The 21840-nt window shown below is 47.3% G+C and overlaps 1 protein-coding gene across 4 annotated transcripts in view; it reads left to right on the forward strand.

Annotated features, from left to right (window-relative positions):
- Positions 1-7412: 7412 nt before the first annotated feature.
- Positions 7413-21840, forward strand: part of GRIK4 (glutamate ionotropic receptor kainate type subunit 4) — a 462633-nt gene continuing 448205 nt past the window's right edge. For 2 of the 4 annotated variants that reach the window (XM_083480952.1, XM_083480955.1), the window contains exon 1: positions 7423-7577. The gene's annotated coding sequence lies outside the window, so the exon portion shown is untranslated. Of the gene's footprint in view, positions 7578-8622; positions 8705-21840 lie in introns of those variants that run through there. The other 2 variants (XM_083480954.1, XM_083480953.1) reach the window with 2 other exon arrangements.

Raw genomic sequence — 21840 nt, forward strand, 5'->3', positions numbered from 1 at the left:
CAATAAACAACTATTTTACTTTTAAAAGACAACTGAAGGTGGCCCTGTTTAGGGAAGCTTTTAATGTCTGATGCTGTATTGTTTTTAATATTCAGTTGGAAGCCGCCCAGAGTGGCTGGGGAAACCCAGCCAGATGGACAGGGTATAAATAAATCATCATCATCACCACCACCACCAGTATTGAAGAAATGCAGAATTTATTTTATTGCCCTTCATCTGAGGATCACAGCACATCCAGATTGCCTGGGCACAGGATGATAATTTCACATATCTATAGATACAGACCAAAACACCTTAACTGTAAGGAGATGATTAGTGTGCCTGGAAGCTAATAGCTGCATACCAATACATTGTTGGGTGCAAATATGAGAAGAGTGTTTTGAAAGAAGCCATTCACTGGAGCTGTTGCTACAAGGACAACTGGGGAAAGGGCAGATGCTCTGAAGCTGCTCCTGTTTCCCGTGGATCTTCTGAGAAACATTTGTGTTTCTGCAGCAGAAGCAAGAGTCCTTCTCGCACCTCCCTTTTTCCTCTTGTGTCTCTGGAGACTGCTACCACGTCTTCCTGGCAGGAGGGAGCTCACGTAGTAACACAGCTCATTTCTGTTAATGCAGGAGTCCGGTTAATTGAAGGTTTAAAAGCTTTACTTTTCTCGCTGTTAAAATTGAGAGAGACTACAATAGCCTGTGGCAGTGCTCCAAAGCACTATATCTTTCAGAGGCGTACAGAAAGCTGGACTTAACCAAAGGGAGGGGAATGCCTCTGTTGGAAAGGCCCACATCATCACCACATCTTCTGACAAGTAAATCACGGGTTGCTGGGATCTGGCAAGTAATAGCTACAGTCAATGAATTAGCTAGTCAATTCTAATGAGTTGCCCCTTTTCTTGTAAAGCTCCATTGCCTTTAATAGCAACAACCTGGCTAGCATCAATTCAACAGATGAAGCTCTGCCCACCTTCAGGTCAGGGGAAAGATGCACTAGAACCCACCCACCTAATTGTAAATCATTGTGAGCAAGCTCAACCTGGATAGCTCAGTTGGTTAAAGCACAGTGCTGATATTGCCAAGGTTCCAGGTTCGATCCCTGTATGAGACAGCTGCATTTTGGAGATCTAAAGCAGGGGCCCCATACAACACCCCCCAGCAGTGGCTTCAAGAAACATGGAAGAAGTCCCTGGAACAGAATTTGGATCAGTGGCCCCCTTTTTTGCTTGCTTGTTTATTTCAGGTTTGTGAGCAAAGAGGAGAAGGGGTTACAATGTGAGGAGCAAGAATGCAATATACATACCAGCAATTATTCCGTGGACTCTTTGATAACCAAACATACCATATGCTGATTTGAAATATTGAGGTTCTTTATTAGATTACAAATGGCTGTTTTCAAAATGTGCTGGGTACAGCTGGGCAGTTTGCAGATTTGTATATGAAGCTTTAATCGAACGACAGGGCTTGCTGATTCCATAAATTGGTTTTATGCACGTTATGTAACCTATTATTATTTTAATGAACAACAGCATAATTCTATATATTCAGTGGAGCTTACTCCCAGGTAGGTGGGTATCAAACTGAGGCTGCAATCCGTGTATATGAGTACAATTAAAAATATAAGTTTTTATTGTCTTCTTCCTTTGATTTTCTATTATTTTGGCCTGCTTTAACTGCTGCACTTTTATTGACTGAGCTGGAATGTGTTATTACTATGTCATGTTGAATTTTGTAGACCACACTTGTGTGAGCACACACTGTTCCCCCCCGCCCCTGCCTCCAAGTTGGTGAATATATTCTCCTTCTCAGATCTATTTATCTATCATCTATCTATCCAGATCTGGACCTTCTGTGTTTTGCTGCTTTGCTTTTATGAATGGGGGGGGAAATGCAAATATTCAAAACTTAGAAAGATTTAGAAAGAAAGAATAAACATCATGATTGAAATCTCTAAAGGAACCATTTTTGAACTGTGTTAAAATACTGCGCTTATAACATTGACGTTTTATATTTCATCTCACCCCACCCTGGCACGTACGGCTCCAAAATAATAAATGTACCAAACGTCTCCTGTGTTCTGAAAAAGCCACCACATTTATGCAGCCTTTTCCAATCTGCTGTCCTCCAGATGTTGCTGAGCCACAGCTCCCAAGATCCCTGACCATTGGCCAAGCCAGCTAGAGCTGATGGGAGCCCAGCCACATCTGGAGTGAACCAAGCTGGTGAAGGCTGCATTATTGTGACCCGCCAGTCCTTTTAAGACTGCGGACGCTTTTGAAACTACCCTTTGTACACTGGATTTTCCTGCCATGGTATAAAATTGGTGGCAGCATTGGGAGTGGGTGTCTCATTTCCTGGTGACTAAAACCTGTGCTCTTAATAGCAGCAAGATCTATGGTCACACAAAGCCTTTTGTGCCACTTACATCCATGTCAGGAGAAGCATCTTCCTGGAAGCTAAATTTCTTGGGGTCAGAGTACTGAGCATGGCTGGTACAGAAAGCGGCAAGAGGAAGGGGGTCCATCATGAATCCCACAAGCATCACTTTTATTTCCCCTTTCACTGCTGTGTATTTGGGGCACGAAAAGCTCCCTGGCTATTGTACACAGGTGCCTAACCTGTGACCCTCCAGCTGTTGCCAGAATGCTGGACTCCTAACAGCTCAGGCCAGTACAGCTAATGACCAGATGAGATGGGAGTTGTAGTCCAAAACAGCAGAGTTGGGCACCAACTTGAGGAAAGCTGATCAACACCCTCTAGGGCAGGCATAGACAAACTCGGCCCTCCAGATGTTTTGGGACTACAACTCCCATCATCCCTGACCACTGGTCCTGTTAGCTAAGGATGATGGCAGTTGTAATCCCAAAACATCTGGAGGGCCAAGTTTGCCTATGCCTGCTCCTTGGTGTCTCACATCCCTCTGTGGATATCTTGCATGCTGTGGCAAGTTCACAGTTGTCTTTATATTTTATATGTGGAGAACCAACTTTGATTTGCCACAGCTGATGCCCTTTCTGGCCGCTGGCACAAAATGCGTGTACTGTAGTTGCTCACCAACATCTTTAACTACAACCCAGCAGCTGTGGTATTTTAGATGTGGCACAAAGCTAGATAGACACACTTTCCCCATTAAAGTAGCAAGATATTCTTTCAGTATTATAAATATAAGAAAGGTAAAAAAACTTGACTCACTGACTAAGGTCTTTCTTAGGTTTGCTGTAATAAGGTTATTGCATCTTTAAGTGACAGTGACAAAGGTTTACAAAAGACTAAAGTCAAGTTCCTAACCCTATTTAACTCCTAGGCCAATTAACCTTTAGTCCCTCTTCAATGGACAAATCTCACCACCAGGTACTGCAGTTTTCAACTGGTTTCCTTTGAGCCAGGGTTACAGATGGTTTTCACTCTGGTTAGCTCTGTAAGCAGCTTGCTGAATTATCATCACTGCTCAATACCTTTATTTGGCCTCACTGTTAATCCTTGGCTTAAGCCTGTGTTTTGGAGTAAACTACACAACCAGGTTTCCTCTCGCCTCAAATAGCCTCTTGCTCATCTTCTGCCAGCCTCTGTCTTCCTCTTCTTCGCCTTGTCTTCCCCTCCAAATTGTAGAATAGGCCTATTCATGTTTCAGGCAGACTAGCCTTCAGCCAATCAGATTTGAGTGGAATAGGAGTCTCCCCCTCTGCAGACCACTTTCCCCACTCAATGTATGACCAAGAATTTCTACCTAGTCAGCCAATCAGAAGTGTAATTTTACAATCCTCTCTCATTATCTAAAAGAACCCAGTTCCCCACTATTAGAGGGTATTAGTATTACACATTTAACCCTTTACATTACTTCACATACATTGCCTCTAAACAAAATCCTGTTCCATTAAACACCTTTTCTTAATGCATGCACACAGGTGATCTCTTTACACGTGCGCATAGTTTTTGCATGCACAACACCTGCATTTCCAATGAGCTTAAAACAAGTTGTGCCATCTTAACCATCTGCTCTTTTTTATAGAAGTCGTTTTCTAAATGAATATAGGTCTCCAAGGCTTTAGCAGGTCACAGGGGGATGGGGGCGGTAAGTATGCTAAATTATACTCTTTGGGGTGTTTAGATGCAGAGATATCCATGGCACACAAACTGGCCAGAATTGCAGTCTTTAATTGGCTTTATACAGAGCCTGACATCACTAGCTGCTGTACATCATCAGCTAGAAAGTGTACAGATTTGCAGTAGAAGTAATGGCCTATGTGCACACATTTCCTAATTGGGTAGATGGAGTAATGTTGGTATGTCATTAGGGTGACAGAGAAATTCCCTCTCCTAGACAACTAGGGATGAGCAGGAACAATGTCCTCCTGTGAGACTTTGTAAAGAGTGGAAATCAACGTGCAAAACCCTAGTACCACTCAACCACTTTGGTCTGCAGAACTGTGTACCTATTTTGCATCTCTAAGAAATCAGTCTTTTAGTGTGCAACACTTTAGAACCCTTTGCCTAGTACCCATCTTCACTGTACAGTGGTACCTCGGGTTACGTATGCTTTAGGTTATATAGGCTTCAGGTTACAGACTCCACTAGCCCAGAAATAGTACCTCGGGTTAAGAACTTTGCTTCAGGATGAGAACAGAAATTGCGCGGCAGCAGCAGGAGGCTCCATTAACTAAAGTGGTGCTTCAGGTTAAGATCAGTTTCAGGTTAAGAATGGACCTCCGGAACGAATTAAGTACGTAACCAGAGGTACCACTGTACCCCTGCAAAGAATTGTTTTTGTTTGTTCAAGCCTACCCGGAGATGTAGAATGCTGAGCTGTGTTTTGATCTGCTTTTAGCTCATTGTTGATTTTAATTATTATTTTTTGAACATTTAAAATAGTTTTTAGCTGCTTTTATCAACAATATTGTTGTTTTATTCTTACTCTACATGGCTTTGAGGCTTCGCTTTGCTTTTTTGTTTTTGTTTTTACAATCAAGTCGCATATAAATTTTTATAAATAAATAAAAGAATACCTGGTCTTTCTAAGCCAGGGCTAAGCAACCTGCGGCCCTCCAGATATTGCTGCACAACAACTCCCATCACCCCTGACTTTTGGCCATGCTGGATGTAGCAGATGAAAGTTGGAGTCCAGCAACATCTGTGGGGCCACATGTCCCTCCTCCCCACTCAAGGTGTTTCCCCATCTTCATCCAGGGCCGGCCTACTCATGAGGTGACCACCTCAGGTGGCAGGATTCACAGGGGCAGCAGATCCCCAAGTAGATCTTTTTTCACATCCTTGTATATTTTCATCCATTCTTCCCTGCTGGTGAGGAGAGGTGTCCTTTTGTGATTCTCCTCGGGTACCAAATTGTCTTGGGCTGGCCCTGCCTGCATCCCATTCCATCCTTGAGCAGCATCCTTAGAAGAACTTTCTTTCTGACCAGCAGGGGGCACCCGCAGGCTGCTCATCTTCCCCATATTTCCTGGAGGGGTGACCGAATGCTGGATGAAGTCGAAAGGGGCAGCTGGAGGTTTAGATGCCTCTCTTGCTGGTTGCCCTCCCAAGGTGCTGCTATGTCCACAATGGGGGTGGGGTGGGGGGGTCACGAGGTGGAATCTCATCTGTCGCTTTCCTTGGCAGAGCTTTACTTCCCACCCCCAACCATAGCACTTTTAAGAGCAGCACAACAGGCAGAAATTCGGCAGGACATTTTCTCCACCGCTCCATCATGCTGTATGAAAGCTACACTGGCTGCATTTTTGCTCCGCGTTCCATGTTCCCCGGTAAAGACACAGAAGTCCTTTAAAAAGCGTGGCAGCCCTATACGAACGCAGGCACCTGCGTTAGGTGTTAGGTGCTCTTACTATGTCGTTTCCCACGTCCCTCCCTCTGCTGCATCCCCGTAACATTTCTGGGAAGAGGCCTTCGGATTAATTCCTCTCTTTTACCGCGTAGCGTTTCAAGGCAGAGACACCAACACTCTCGAATCTCAACATCCCCGCTTTGCTCCTCTTCCGTCCAATACTGCTTCCACACTGCCCCCTTTCCTCCCATCACGGTTGCCACATTCCCTCGCCGCTCCGGCTCCTCTGCTTATCACAACAGCCAGAACCTTAGCAGGAGGATGCTCCACTCTCCTTTTTTCTCCCTCGTTCTCTCTGTGTGAGGCTGCAGGGCAAATCCCAGAAGCCAGGGACACTGGGCTTCATCCTGCATTGGGTGCCTCCGCCTCCCCCAAAAATATTTCCCATCTTCTGCTAGCAACCTTATTGGCAGCTGACTTGAGACTCATGTTTCACCCCAGTATTAGTCCCATGACATGTCTAATAACACACACACACACACTCTATTTCGATTCCACAAATCTCTTTATCCACCCCAGCCCATAGCCCCAATATTCAGGGTTTGCCCCCTATCTCTCACTGCGAACATCCTCTTGTTCCCCATATGCCTCACCCCAATTGGTAGCTCTCTGCAGAAAGATCCTCTTATCTCTCTGCATTACACCCCAATAATATTACTGGGCCCTGTGCTCCAGAAGTTATTATGGTTAAGGCTGTGCTGATCTCCCTTTCTATAGATGTTTGCAGCAGTGGTGGCTGGTGTCCATTGAGGCTGCCGGGGCGGAAGGCAGAGCGCCCAACAGTAGGTGGAACCAGATCTAGTGACAGGCAAGAGACAGAGCCAATGGCAGGCAGAGGCAACTAGTTCTTGCTTTGCAGCCGATCGCCTCCTTGCTGAGCTCTGCCAGGGGCAACACCGCAGCTGTGTGCCAACTCTGCTTTCCTCTGCGCCCAGTGCGCTCCCACGGCTGGTTTGGGATCCGGTGTGTGCATATGGTGGTTGCCACAATCCGTATGTATCCTGTCTCTGTCCTAGCGGTTTTTAAAAAGATAAACTACTGCATTTCGATGGGCTTTGCCCCTGGCTGTGCCACCCTCCATCCAAGTTGAGAAACACACACAACCTCGCTGAGTTTTAAGCCGGTGACATGCACACAACCAGGGAGTGAGGAGGAGGAGGAACTGGCAACCCGGGCCACCCTCAGGACTGGCTGGAAGTGAAAAGGCTGGCAGGTGGGAGCCGGCTAACAGCAGACTGGCGTGGGGTGGGGCGGTGCCCCATATGCCCTACCAGGCAAGCCTGCACTGGTTTGCCCTGCTTCCATCCTGTTATTATTCGCCCCCCCTTTTACTGATCTCAGTTTGACATCATTACACGTTTCGTCTGGCAACCGAACACATGATGTAATAATTCGAACGTGCTGTTTTGCTTTGGGTGCCTAATTTTATTTTAGAAATCTGGCACTATATTTCTAACCACTTGCACCCTAACCCCTCTCTCTCCCCGCCACGTTCGAACACCCCGCACCCGGGATTTTTCTGGCACCTTGCGCTTCCTCCGCTCGCCACCCGGGGGCGCCCTTGGGCTCGTTCTATCCCGGTGCTCCTTGGACGCGGTTTCGCCGCCGCCGCCGGATCGCAGCGCGTCGCTTCTGCGAGCCCCAGCAGCTGCAACAAGCCGCCTCATCTCCCCGGCTGCAGCGAGTGCGTGTGTCGGGGGAAGCAAAACCTGAGCCGGCCAGCCTGCAGATCCCAGCCCGGGAGAGCCACTCAGGTAGGAGAAGCCTGCACTGCTGCTGCTGCTAGAAGCGCCCCGCCTCCGGTTCAGCTGCAGCCCGGCGCCCGCCGAGCTCGGCTTCCCCCCTGGCCAGAGAGAGAGCCGCGGCAATCGCTTCTCTCTGGACCCGCCGCAAGCGGAGCCAACCGGGCAGAGCCTGCTGCGCTTCCATCTTGCACCTCCAGGGGTAACAAGAGGGTGGTTGGGGTGGGGGGTGGCTTGGCTCCTTTCGCTCCCCGAGCCCTCTTGCCCTCGGACTCCTGGGTCCTATCTATACAAAAGAGAGACTCCCCCCCTCCCCAATCCGGGATGCTTCCCCCCTCCCCCTTAAAGAAGGATGCCACAGGACCCCTTTTCCCTCTGAGAGGTCTAAACCGTGCCGTCCTTTCTTACGGGAAGCCTGGAAGGCGCCGACTAGCTCTCATCTTCCAGGACTCCTAGGGACCTGGGTTTGGGGGGGTAGCCCCATCTTTTCCGGGGCGCCCTCTGCAATCCAGGACTCTACCGCCGCTCCCCTCCTCCCCGCCCCATGCGCCCAGATAAGGATGGCAGTTGGTCCTCAGTTTCCTAAACTTAGTTCCTCCCGACCCATCTCGGGGTGCCCTTCACTGTCTTGGGCCCCCGTGCCCCCCAGGAATAAGGGGCCGCGCTCTCCTTCTATGCCTCTGGTCGCTTTCAGTGGGCGACTCCAATTCCTCCCCTCTTCCCCTATTCATTGGTCCTTGCCCTCCCTCCTTGGCCAGAATGCCCACTTCGCTATATTGGGTCCCAGTCTCCTTTTTGGGGAGCGAAGATGATTTCCCCCCATTCCTCTCTCTCCCCCCGCATTGTGACACCCCTTTTCTGATTCCCATCAAACTCTGCCTCCATGCTTCTGGGGGCTCACGTCCCCTGAAGAGCTTCCGTGCTGCTGGTGATTAAATCTCCTCATCGGCAGGGAGCGAGGAACTCAACATCACACTTGTGTGTGTATCCACAAAATGGTTGTGTAGCGTGGTGGCTGGCGGAGGCGGCGGCGGGGTGGGGGGGGGTAGAGAACTCCAGAGACCGTATGCGTGGAGGTTGCTGTGATCCTCTGTTTTGAAAGGCTGGGGAGGCGAAGAGGCAGCTGAGGAACGCCAAGGGTGGGTCTCTGGAGTGTATAAAATGACTAAGATCGTTCTTTGTGTGCGTGAGAGAGAAAGTGAGATAATACACCTGTTTGTAAGGGGAAATGGAATAGGCACCGTGGCTTGTTGTTACTTCTTCCTAGAGGGGGAGAAAGTGCTGAAAGGGGAAAGTAGTTGCCGTGGCATGGAAAGTAAAATGTGGGGAGAGAGGAAGGAAGGAAGGAAGGAAGGAAGGAAGGAAGGAAGGAAGGAAGGAAGGAAGGAAGGAAGGAAGGAGGTGTTGAGACGATGGATGCTTTGCAGTGGGTATCAATGTTTGGGAGGGGTAGGTGTTTTTTGGGAGCGATGGCTGGTGCAAGAGGGTGGAAGGGGGGCAGTGGGGAGGTGTTTTTTTTGGGGGGGGAGAAGTGATGGATACCTTGAAGGAACAGGATGGAGCACAGTGGTGGCAGGTGGGTGGAGAAGGAGATGACAGCCTGGGAGATGGATGGGCAGATTAAGGGAGGAGGGATGGATGGATTGCTTAGATAAGTTATGTTCAATTTCTCAAAACATGCCTTAAATGACTTCTAAGCATTTTGTTCTTGGGGGCGGAGGTGGGGGAGTTGATGAGATCTCCCAGGTCCCTGGGAGCTGTTTCCTGCTCTTGCGATGCTTTCAAGAGCAGGCCTTGGGGGGGGGGGGGAATGTCACCTTGTCCTCATTCAGGCTTCGGAGGAGAGGCTGGCTGAATGGGAGACGGGGGCATCTTTTCTCACCGAACCATAGTGTTGTCTGCGCAGATGCATAACCCATTCATCATTTGAATCATGTTGCATTTTTCTGTTTACCGTTTGCAAATGCCGCCGTTGTCATTGCATCTGTTAGTTCCTCAAGATGCTACGCTTGGGTCTTCTGTCTTGACTGGAAAGAAACCGGGTCCTTGTTTGCCAGGGTCAAAGAGAATAGTGGCTCCCTGGGTAGCTCAAATAGTGAGGTTATTGCTTCAAAGTATGCATTTCTTTTCACAAAGTTGTCTTGCAATATGTAACTAGGATGGGCAGAAAGGCAACATTCAGTCTGGATGGGACGGTTGTGGTGGCAAGGTGCAATCAAAACTCAGAAGAGTGCATGGGCATTTGTTTTAGTACTCTCAGATGGGGCAACGTGTCCTTTTCATTCAGAAAGAATTAGGCATGAGTATGAAACCCAAGTTATTGCATTGCTGGGAGGCTTAGTAAGGGCAGCAGGCTAGATGGATGAGTTACACAGCTTCTTATTGGCTTGCAGCCTAACACAGTCAAGCACATCAGATGCCGAACATTGTTGGGGAGGAAGGAGAACAAAATCTGAATCACAAGGCTCTCCTTTTGTTACTAGCTGCTGCTCAAAGGAGTAAGTGCTCCCCAAACTAATAATTTTGGAGCATCTCTCCCCCACCCGAAGCCCTGCCTGACTTGTGCATAGAGATGACTAGTGATGCTAGACACTTGCAAATCACTTGGGAACATGAGTTTGCATAGACTAGGAAATAGAATTAAGCTGGGAGTCAACTGGGTGTAAATAGTTTTTTTTAATCAATGAATGCCCTGTTCTGTGTATATGTGATATGTTATCAGAGCCTGTTGGTACAATCAGAACAGAAACATCCCTGGTGGCTTTCCAGGGCTGAGCTGATGATGGTAGAACTAATGCCTGAAAGTGGGGTCCAGTTTCCCTGGGATAATCCCAAATAATGTTACCTATCTATATATTAGGGATGCGGGTGGCTCTGTGGGTTAAACCACTGAGCCTAGGATTGCCGATCAGAAGGTCAGTGGTTTGAATCCCCGCAATGGGGTGAGCTCCAGTTGCTTGGTCCCTGTTCCTGCCAACCTAGCAGTTCAAAAGCACCTCAAAGTGCAAGTAGATAAATAGGTACCAATCCGGCGGGAAGGTAAACGCCATTTCCATGCGCTGCTCTGGTTCGCCAGAAGTGGCTTAGTCATGGTGGCCACATGACCCAGAAGCTGTACGCCGGCTCCCTTGGCCAATAAAGCGAGATGAGCGCCGCAACCCCAGAGTCGGTCATGACTGGACCTAATGGTCAGGGGTCTCTTTACCTTTATCTATATATTGTTTTTTCTCCAAAGAGCTCAAGGTATGGTTCTCTTCTCCCTTCCCATTTTAGACTTACAACAACCCTGTGAGGTAGGCTAGGCTGGGGAAGAATAACTGGCCCAGAGTTGCCTAGTGACGAGCACCTGTGGGAGGGATGCAAGAGGGAGAAAAAACCTTTTAATTGTTTTTGTTTCAGAAGGGGCTTGAAGTGCCCAGTGGGTTCTGAGAAGACTTCTATCCCTCTTTGGGGGTTGATCCAGCGTTGGGCCTTAGGGGTCTCAAATTTCTGTGGCCCCAATCCACCTCTCATGCTCCATTCTAAATCATAGTTGTGGCATCCCAGGCAGCGCCCCTGAGACTCCACACCCAGTGCAACTGAATTGGTCCTAGTCCCCTAAATCTGCCCCTGTCTGATTTCAGCACTAGTTTCTTTGCTCAGGGGCTTCAGTCTCCTACCTGGAATTTTTGAGCATCCCTTACCACATTGACTGGGCACTGCATGGTCAATCTTTGCCTGAGTGGCAAGGAGGGGGCAACAGGCTAGTCCTCTGCCTGGATCAACTACCCACCTCTGGTATGCCTTGCCCATCAACCTGTCCCTGCCCATGGCCAACCACATGCCCCTGGGAATAGCTCCACATTCAGGCCAGGAAGGGGAGGGCCATTCCATCCCCTGCTTTGTATGCACAACATCTGGAACTAGCTCACAGGTAGACTGCTCCTGAATGCAGAGGCTCCATTAGCCATTGTGAACAGTAAAGGTTTAGTCCCCCATGAACAATTTGTATAGAGAGTTTCAGATGTTCAAAGCGCTTTCATGCCACAATGGTCCTGTTTGGTGTCCCTAAGGCCAAGTGGAGAGCTGAGATTTGAATCCAGAGCCTCTGTGCGAACAGAAACCCATTGGTTCTTTGCTGCAAATACTTTGCACTTCCTCCTCATCCATTGGCTTTATTGTTTTCCCAAACCGGGCAGCAGGATTTGTCCTTCAAGGTTGCGACCCTTGGGAAAGTTAATCTCATATGCACACGTTACACAGCTGAGCCTTTGTTTGATTCCCACTCTTTTCTCCAGTTCCTGCGGAGAAGGTAGTTCAGTTGCCAGGCGGAGACCTGGAGCTGCCTCCCAGCTGTTGGCAGGAGATGGCAGGCGTTTGCCCGCTGTCTCTCTCAGCCGTGAAATGATGGTCAGAGACCAGCATTTGAATGCAACTTTCTGGGGTGAAGCCCTGGCGAGTGGCGCCTGGGATCAAAAGATGCTCAGAAGAGGTGTTCTGTTTTGCCATGTGCATGGTAGTAAAAATAGATTGTGTAGAGGAGAAATGGGTGGGGTGGAGAACCACAGGAGGCTGTCTAAGACAAAGGCAGACCGTTGGTCCATCTAACTCTGTAGGGTCAACACTGTCTGGCAGCAGTCTCTCTCAGCCCTCCCTCAAGATGCCGGGGATTGAATTGGAGACCTTTTGCATGCAAAGCTGATGCTTTTCTTATAAGCTACAACCCTTCCCTTAAGATATGGGAAACTGTCTAAACAATCCTAATACTTAATGACATGCGATGTCTAAAAGATTGGTGAAAAGATCTATCTAAGTTTATCTGGAGAGGGAAGAAATCTAGGATAAAACAGAAGGTTCTCATTGATACGAAAGACAGAGGATGTTTTGCACTCCCAGATTGGGAATTGTATTTTGAAGCTGCCTGCCTGTGTTGGATAAAAGACTGGATATTGCTAGAAAATACACAGCTGCTAGATTTGCAGGGTCATGATGTCAAACACGCCTGGAACACCTGTATTTGGTATGGCAAAGCAGGAATACGTAAAAGCTTCGCCAACCAAGTCATTAGAAAAAACTTAATTAAGACATGGAAAAAATACAAACATTTATTAGAAAGCAAAAGACCCAGGTGGTTATCCCCAATAGAAATTGAAGCAAGGAAAAAATAATAATATGAATGATAACTGGGGGTACCTATAATGAATTGTTAGACTTTTCAGAAGGAGAGCCAAAAATGAGAAAAATTGAAGAGATTAAAGAATATGTATCAGATTGGTTAAAATATCATCAAATCAATTCAAAATTGAAGCTAGATAAGAAATTGGGATTTGCAGAAAAACCATCACAATTTGAAAAAGAAATACTATGATCCAGAGCTAAAATTTTATCTAAAATGTATAGGATTAGGAAATGAAAAAAGAATTTGTAAAATCATCTATGATCAAATGGGCACAAGATGTGGGTCATAATATTGATTTAAACTGGTGGGAGCATTTGTGTAAAACAAATTTAAAATTCACTGCTAGTTACACGTTAAAAGAGAACTTTTAAAAAAATGTTCCACAGGTGGTAAAGATAAAGGGACCCCTGACCATTAGGTCCAGTCGTGGCCGACTCTGGGGTTGCAGCGCTCATCTCGCTTTATTGGCCGAGGGAGCCGGCGTACATCTTCCGGGTCATGTGGCCAGCATGACTAAGCTGCTTCTGGCGAACCAGAGCAGTGCACGGAAACGCCGTTTACCACTTGACTCCAAATAAACCAGCTAAAATGTTTAGATCTAAAAGTGCCCTATGTTGGTAATATAAAGAAGCAATTGGCAGATTCATGGTGGCCTTGCAGAATAATAAAAGCATTCTGGGAGATGGTTTATAATGGACTTAAGAAAATGTTTAAAAGGACGTTTCCTAAAAACCCAGAAGCTTTCCTTCTGGGAATAATAACGACAGAAATCCCCCCAAATCACACAACATTATGGATGTATGTGACTGCAGCAGCCCGAACTCTAGTAGCACAAAAGTGGGGAACAGTTGCAGTACCATCAAGAGAAGAACGACACTTTAAAATATTAGAATATATAGAACTTGACAGCATGACAAATAGATTAAGAAATAAAGATGATAAAAATTTCAAAGAAGACTGGACATTATGCATAGATTACATATATGGAAAAAATATTCCAGCAAGAAAATAAGTGTAACAGACTGAAAAAATACTCAGCAGTAGAGTGACAAAGTGGGATAATGTATGGTAATGAAAACAATTTAGTCGAGTAAGAAAACACAGTTTGAAAAGAAATCAGACGGGAAACCAGGGAAAGAGTGGAAGGGGAGTTAAAGTCAAGGTATTTAAGAGTGGAGGAACAAATTATGTTACAATTATTACTCATATACATTATGTGTTGTATTTAAGTTTTATTATTATTATTATTATTATTATTATTATTATTATTATTACCTTGTGTTTGACTGCAACACAGTATGCATTGATCATATGATTAACATAAAAGCCAAAAGAAGGAGAAGAAGATATGGGAAACTGCTTTATACTGAGGCAGGCCATTCTCCCATCTAACTCAATATTGTCTACACTGACTGGCAGCAGCTCTCCAGGGTTTCAGGTAGCTGAGCTGGGTGCCCAGCTGAACAGCTGAGCTGTTCAGACCTAATTCATAGACTTACAAAATTCTAGAGTTGGAAGGGACCTGGAAGATCCTCTAGACCAATCCCCTACAATGAAGAAATGTCAACACACGGGTCCCCATCCATTTTGAAACCATACGAGACACTGCAAATGTGCTAGCCTGTTTTATTGCTGTACCATTAGGAGGACCAATTGGGTGCCGAAATCTCTCGCTCTTGCCACCCACTATTCACACCGCTAGTAACAGCAGTGCTCTGGCCAGCCTCGGAGGGTTGTGGTAAACAGATAGCCATCGTGGGATCACAGAGGTGAAAGGGAACACCAAAGGTCATCTGGTCCAACCCTTTGCCATCCCCGATAGGTAACTTGTTAGGGAGTCTGGTGTAGCCTCTGTTCCACTTGCGCCATTAGGAATCTCTTCCATTTCTTCTCTGTTTATTCACTGCTTAGATACCCCACCCTTTCCTCCAAGGGGCTAAACGTGATGTGCAAGGCTTACCCTTCCCCATTTAACCCCCACAACAACCCTGGGAGGTAGGTTCAGCTGTGACAGGCAGGGGACTGGCCCAAGGTCACCCAGTGCATTTCATGGCTGAGGTGGGATTTGAACCCTGGTCTCCCAGGTCTTGATAATAATAATAATAATAATAATAATAATAATAATAATAATAATAATAATAATAATAATAATAATAATAATACCCTGTCCATCTGGCTGAGTTTCCCCAGCCACTCTGGGCGGCTCCTAATTGAATATTTAAAACAATACAGCATTAAATATGAAAAACTTCCCTAAACAGGGCTGCCTTCAGATGTCTTTTAAAAGTAGGATGGTTGCTTGACATCTGATGGGAGGGTGTTAGACAGTGCAGGCGCCACTACCAAGCAGGCGCTCTGCCTGGTTCCCTGTAACTTGGCTTCTTGTGGTGAGGGAACCACCAGAAGGCCCTTGGCGCTGGATCTCAGTGTCCAGGCAGAATGGGCAGTCCCTGTTAGAGTGTCTTAGTCCGATACTCTAACCACTACACCACACTGGCTTCCTGACCCTCAGTCAGAATCTCCTTTCCTGTAATTTGAACCCGTCATTTCAGGTCTGGTGCAATAGAGGAGACATTTGCTCCATCATCTGCGTGACAGTCCTTCAGAAATGTGAAGGTGGCTCTCAGATTGCCTCTTAACCATCTAGTGTCCAGACTAAACATACTCAGTTCTTTCTGCCTTTCCTTATAGATCTCTAGGCATCTCACAACCTTTGAGAGCCAATGTGGTGTAGTGGTTAAGAGCAGTGGACTTGTAATCTGGTGAACGGGGTTTGATTCCCCACTCCTCCACATGCAGCTGCTGGGTGACCTTGGGCTAGTCTCACTTCTCTGAAGTCTCTCAGCCCCACTCACCTCACAGAGTGTTTGTTGTGGGGGAGGAAGGGAAAGGAGATTGTTAGCTGCTTTGAGACTCCTTAGGGCAGTGATAAAGTGGGATATCGACTCCAAACTCTTCTTTGTTGCTCTTCTCTGAATATATTCTAATTTGTCCCCAAGTACCCAGAACAGGGACGCGGGTGGCGCTGTGGGTAAAACGTCAGTGCCTAGGACTTGCTGATCGCAAGGTCGGCGGTTTGAATCCCCGCGGCGGGGTGAGCTCCCGTCGTTCGGTCCCAGCTCCTGCCCACCTAGCAGTTCGAAAGCACCCCTAAGTGCAAGTAGACAAATAGGTACCGCTTTATAGCGGGAAGGTAAACGGCGTTTACGTGTTCTGCCTGGCTCGCCAGATGCCTCATAGTCACGCTGGCCACGTGACCCAGAAGTGTCTCCGAACAGCGCTGGCTCCCGGACTCCTGAGCAAGATGAGCGCGCAACCCTAGAGTCGGACACGACTGGCCCGTATGGGCAGGGGTACCTTTACATTTACCTTTTTACCCAGAACAGGGACACAGGTGGCGCTGTGGGTTAAAGCACAGAGCCTAGGGCTTGCCAATCAGAAGGTTGGCGTTTCGAATCCCCGCGACGGGGTGAGCTCCCGTTGTTCGGTCCCTGCTCCTGCCAACCTAGCAGTTTGAAAGCACATCAAAGTGCAAGTAGATAAATAGGTACCGCTCCGGCGGAAAGATAAACGGCACTTCCGTGCACTGCTCTGGTTCACCAGAAGCGGCTTGGTCATTTTGGCCACATGACCCAGAAGCTGCACGCCGGCTTCCTTGGCCAATAAAACGAGATGAGTGCCGCAATCCCAGAGTCGTCCATGACTGGACCTAACGATCAGGTGTCTCTTTACCTCTTTACCCAGAATGCGGAACTACCTTATACTGACTCAAACTGTTGATCCATCCAGCTCCATATTTCCTGCACTGGCTGGCAGCAGCTCTTCAGGGTTTTAGGCAGGGTCTGCCCCTAGCTCTACCTGGAGATGCCAGGGATTGAACCAGGGATTTTCTGCCTACAAAGCAGGTATCTTGAGGTACGGCCCCTCCACAGAACTCCAGGTGAGGTCTGACTAAAGCAGAATAAACTGGTACCCTTGCTCCTCATGTTCTCATCGTCCCTCAGGGTCCCTTCCAAGTCTATAATTCTGTGATTCAAAAATTCTATGTTCTGGCCTCTATAGTTCTGTTGATGCTGCCTAGTAATGCATTAGCCTTTTGGGGATGACTCATCCTTGGAAAAGGTCTATATTTGCTTAGTGATATGAGTATAATGGCACCAAAGTTTCCCCCGTCCAGATCAAAATTCCAGTCCGCCCCAGATGACATAATCTAGAATAAATATGTTCTGGTCCTGTTTTCCCTATTACTCATCCCTTTGCGTTTCAGCCTTGTTCTCAAAACAAATGAATTTAGATTGAATGTTAACAATTGTGCCGTCTTTAAGGCTGAGAAGAATCCCAATGTCACCCAGACCCTGGCTGGATGATAATAATAATAATAATAATAATAATAATAATAATAATAATAATAATAATAATAATAATGTCACCCATATGACTGGGTTACCCCAGCCACTCTGGGCAGCTTCCAACAAATTAAAACACAGTAAGATGTCAAACAGGGATGCAGGTGGCGCTGTGGGTTAAACCGCAGAGTCTAGGATTTGCCAATCAGAAGGTCGGCGGTTCGAATCCCCACGACGGGGTGAGCTCCCGTTGCTTGGTCCCTGCTCCTGCCAACCTAGCAGTTCGAAAGCACGTCAAAGTGCAAGTAGATAAATAGGTACCTCTCTGGTGGGAAGGTAAACGGTGTTTCCGTGTGCTGCTCTGGTTGGCCAGAAGCGGCTTAGTCATGCTGGCCACATGACCCGGAAGCTGTACACCGGCTCCCTCGGCCAATAAAGCGCGATGAGCACCGCAACCCCAGAGTCGGTCATGACTGGACCTAATGGTCAGGGGTCCCTTTACCTTTACCTTTAAGATGTCAAACATTAAAATATTTCCAACGCAGGGCTGCCTTCAGATGTCTTCTAAAAGTCAGTTGTTTATTTCATTGACATCTGATGGGAGAGCATTCCACTGGGCGGGCACAGCCTTTGGACCCAAATAGATCCTTGGCAAATCAGTCCAGGATGGCAGGGTAGACAATATGGGACCCTCCATTATATGCTGTTGGACCACAGCTCCCTTCATCCCTCAGCATTAGCCCAGCTGGGTGGGGCTGATGGGAGTTGGAGTCCAACGGCATCTGAAAAACACCGCGTCTTGGTGGAAAAGTAAGGGCTTTCAGTTGGCCAGGAAAGTACTCGGGAGACAAGACTCCCACGATTTCTTGCAATGTAAAAAACTTGGCTAAAAGTGGATAGTTTTGCTTTAAAAAAAAATATGAAATGAATTAAGCATATTTGCATATATTTAATTAGCTCTTTCCTTCTGCTTCCATGATTCCACGGCTCTTGTGCAACTGATAAAATATTTTTTGGCAAGGGAATGGAATGACAGAAAAGGGCAGGGAGGTGTCCACAAGTTCCTCTTCTGCGTGAATTAACTTGGAGCGTTTTCGAAATCTGTGTTTAAAAACAAAACGGAACCTTGTCACTTCCCTCCCTGGGTCACTTAGGTTGCACCCAGTGCTTGCCGTATGCAAGAGTAAACCAGTTGAAATTAATAGGCGTGGCTTATTTAGGCTGGGGGTGGCGGGAGGAGGCAGGGTAGAGGGCTGGAATTTTACGAAGGTGAAATATAGTTGTTGGTGCTACCTCTGCTGTTAACAGAGCAGTGGAGAGTCTGACTTTGGACTCTAGAGTGGTCAAGGATGATGGGAGCTGCTGTTGAAAGATATATGTGGGACCACAATTTGCCCACCTCTCAATTCAGTCTCTCTGGTTGAAGCGATTTTATCCTGCTAAATTTGGATTTCCAACCAGGGCCATAGCTAGGGGGTGGTGAGGTGGGCCCCCGCCAGGGGCGCAAAATCAGCTTTAAATTGTCTAATAATAATAATAATTTATTTACATATATCCTGCCCATCTGGCTGGGTTTCCCCAGCCGCTCTGGGCGGCTTCCAACAAAGAATAAAAATACAGTGGTACCTCAGGCTACATACGCTTCAGGTTACATACGCTTCAGGTTACAGACTCCACTAACCCAGAAATAGTGCTTCAGGTTAAGAACTTTGCTTCAGGATGAGAACAGAAATCGTGCTCCGGCGGCGCAGCGGCAGCAGGAGGCCCCATTAGCTAAAGTGGTGCTTCAGGTTAAGAGCAGTTTCAGGTTAAGAACGGACCTCCGGAACAAATTAAGTACTTAACCCGAGGTATCACTGTGCATTAAAACACCAGTCATTTAAAACTTCCCTAAAGAGGGCTGCCTTCAGATGTCTTCTAAACGTAAGATTGTCCAGAGGCCCTCGGCGCTGGATCTCAGTGTCTGGGCAGAACGATGGGGGCGGAGATGCTCCTTCAGGTATACTGGGCCGAGTATTATTGCCTCATAAGAAATGGTTTTAAATAGAGGGTGAATTGAATGGGTGGGGTGGGGGAGGAGAGGCAGAAAGAAGAACTAATTTACCCATGGCTAGGGGGCGCAATCTGGATGGTTCTGCCAGGGGCACAAGATCACCTAGCTACGGCTCTGTTTCCAACCCATCTCTCCCCCCCTCAGCCCCAAACTCCTAGCTGCCAAGAGGAATTCCCAAGGTTTGTGTGCCTGCTCACTTGCTATAAGTTCCTTGAACTCTTGAAGGATAAAAGAAAGGAGGTCCCTTGCTTTTTCTCAGCCCGTTGGTGGCTATTGAAAAATCTCAGGGCAGTTCGCAGAAAGGATGGCCTTTCTTGGCCTGATCCAGCAGACCAAAGTTTGGTCTGTTCTTAAAGAAACCTGGAGAAAACTCACCAAACTGGCCTTTCGGCAACCATGTCACAAGTGACAATTCAACTGGTGCAGACTTTTTTGGCTGGAAAAGCAAAGCATCGCCTGTTGGACTTGTGCCTCTCTCATGCAGCTGCTAACTGGCACAGATAAGCCTTGCCGCAATAAAACGTGGCCCACATAGGAAGCTGTCTTATACAGAACCGGGACAATGGTCCATGTAGCGCAGTATTGTCTACACTGACTGGCAGCAGCTCTCAAGTTTTCAGGCAGGGGTCTCTCCCAGTCCTAACCGGAGGTGCTGGGTTCCAGCACATGTGCTTAAGCCTGGGATCTTCTGCATGCAAGACACATGCTCTACCAGTGAACTGGAGCTCTTCCCTACGAATTAGATCTCAACAACTCCATACGTCATTATTAAAATCCTGTTTCTTTCTTCCCTCCAACCTGCCTCTGAAATGCCATGTTGACCCCTGGTCCACAACTCTCTTCCCAGTCCTTCCCTCCCCACTCCCTGTTTGGAGAGATCAGAGGCAAGTTTTAAAGAAGATTGAAAGCCCCTCCTAAAATAACAAGCCGCAGGCTGGAATCTGATTGACATGATTCACAGGCTTCTTGTGCGGAGGGAGGAACAAGAGAGAGATGCTGCTGGATGAGCAAACGGGATTTATGCCTCAAGTTCTCCCTCTTCTGTATCACCCATAAACAGTCTTTGTGGCTGGGAGGAGATTCTATTGCCCCAGCTTGCAGGCATGGTGTGAAAGCCATGGTTGAAAATGTTGGTCCGCTGGCTTGTGAAGTCTTTTAGGTGGGCTCTGTGAGCCAGCCTGGTGCTTTCCAGGGGAGATAGGAAAGGCTTTTCATAGCTCTGTGTCCCCTTGTCTCCTCACCCACCACCTGTCCAAGTTGGTCTGTGATGGGGGCCTGGGCAGAATTGTTCCCTGTCCCCAGCGGTAGGCTCCGAAACAGAGGTGGCAAAACTGTGGCCCTCTAGATAAGAATCTCCAGCATGTCCAGACCAAAACCCCATAGGCGTTATCATAGAATCATATAATTGTAGAGTTGGAAAAGTTTCCATTGATCATCTAGTCCAATGCAGGACTAAATGCAATGCAGGAATCTCAGCTAAAGTACCCCTGACAGATGACCACCCAACGCCTGCTTAAAAACCTCCAAGGAAGGAGAGTCTACCACCTCCAGAGGGAGACCGTTCCACTACTGAACTGTTCTTACTGTCAGAAAGTTCTTCCTAATGTTTCGTCAGAATCTCCTTTCTTATACAGTGGTACCTCGGGTTACATACGCTTCAGGTTACATACACTTCAGGTTACAGACTCCACTAAGCCAGAAATAGTACCTCGGGTTAAGAACTTTGTTTCAGGATGAGAACAGAAATCATGCTCTGGTGCCGCGGTGCTTAAAGAACTTAACTGAAAACTGGTGCTTAAGAACTGGACTGAAATGTAGTGTCTTGAATTCTTGCAGAATCATTCAGAGGGGTAGCCCTGATAAGCTTCAATCCTAACCCTGCTTATTTGGGAGTACAGTGGTACCTCAGGTTACAAACACTTCGGGTTACAGACTCCACTAACACGGAAGTAGTACCTCAGGTTAAGAACATTACCTCAGGATGAGAACAGAAATCACACGGCAACTGCAGCAGGAGGCCCCATTAGCTAAAGTGGTGCTTCAGGTTAAGAACAGTTTCAGGTTAAGAACGGACCTCTGGAACGAATTAAGTACTTAACCCGAGGTATCACTGGTAGCCATTGGTTCAGGTCCTACCCTCCAGAGCAGGAGAAAACAAGCTTGCTCCTGCTCCATCTTCGATGTGACATCCCTTGTAATATTTAAAGATGGCTATTATATCTCATTTCAGTCTCCTCTTTTCCAAGCTAAACATACCCAGCTCCTTCAACCGTTCCTCATAAGGCTTGGTTTCCAGACCCTTGATCATCTTGGTCACCCTCCTCTGCACATTTTCAGTTTGCGTTCCATTTAAGTTGCGGGTTGCACTCCCAGGCAAGTCATGTGACCTGCATGAGACTGCGGTCCCCCCAAAGTTTTTTTTTTGGGGGGGGGTTGAGATTGCAATGTCCCAAATAGCCACCATGCTGTTGCGCAAGAAAATGGTATGTCCTGGTTTTCCTGGGACAGTTGAGGGATGTGCCAAGTGTTTTGGGCTACAGGCTGTGGCTGATGGGAGTTGGAGTACTGCGACATTTGGAGGACCACAGATTCCTCACTCCTGTTCTGAAACAAAGAACTTATCTGTTCTCTGAGTTTTGGACTGGTGAGACCACTGAAGGAAAGGGGGAACAGACAGCTTATTGTTTATGGTGATGTAAGTGACCTGGAAGGATATTT

This window comes from Podarcis liolepis, assembly GCF_965112155.1.
Source record: "Podarcis liolepis genome assembly, chromosome: 16".
NCBI lineage: Eukaryota > Metazoa > Chordata > Lepidosauria > Squamata > Lacertidae > Podarcis > Podarcis liolepis.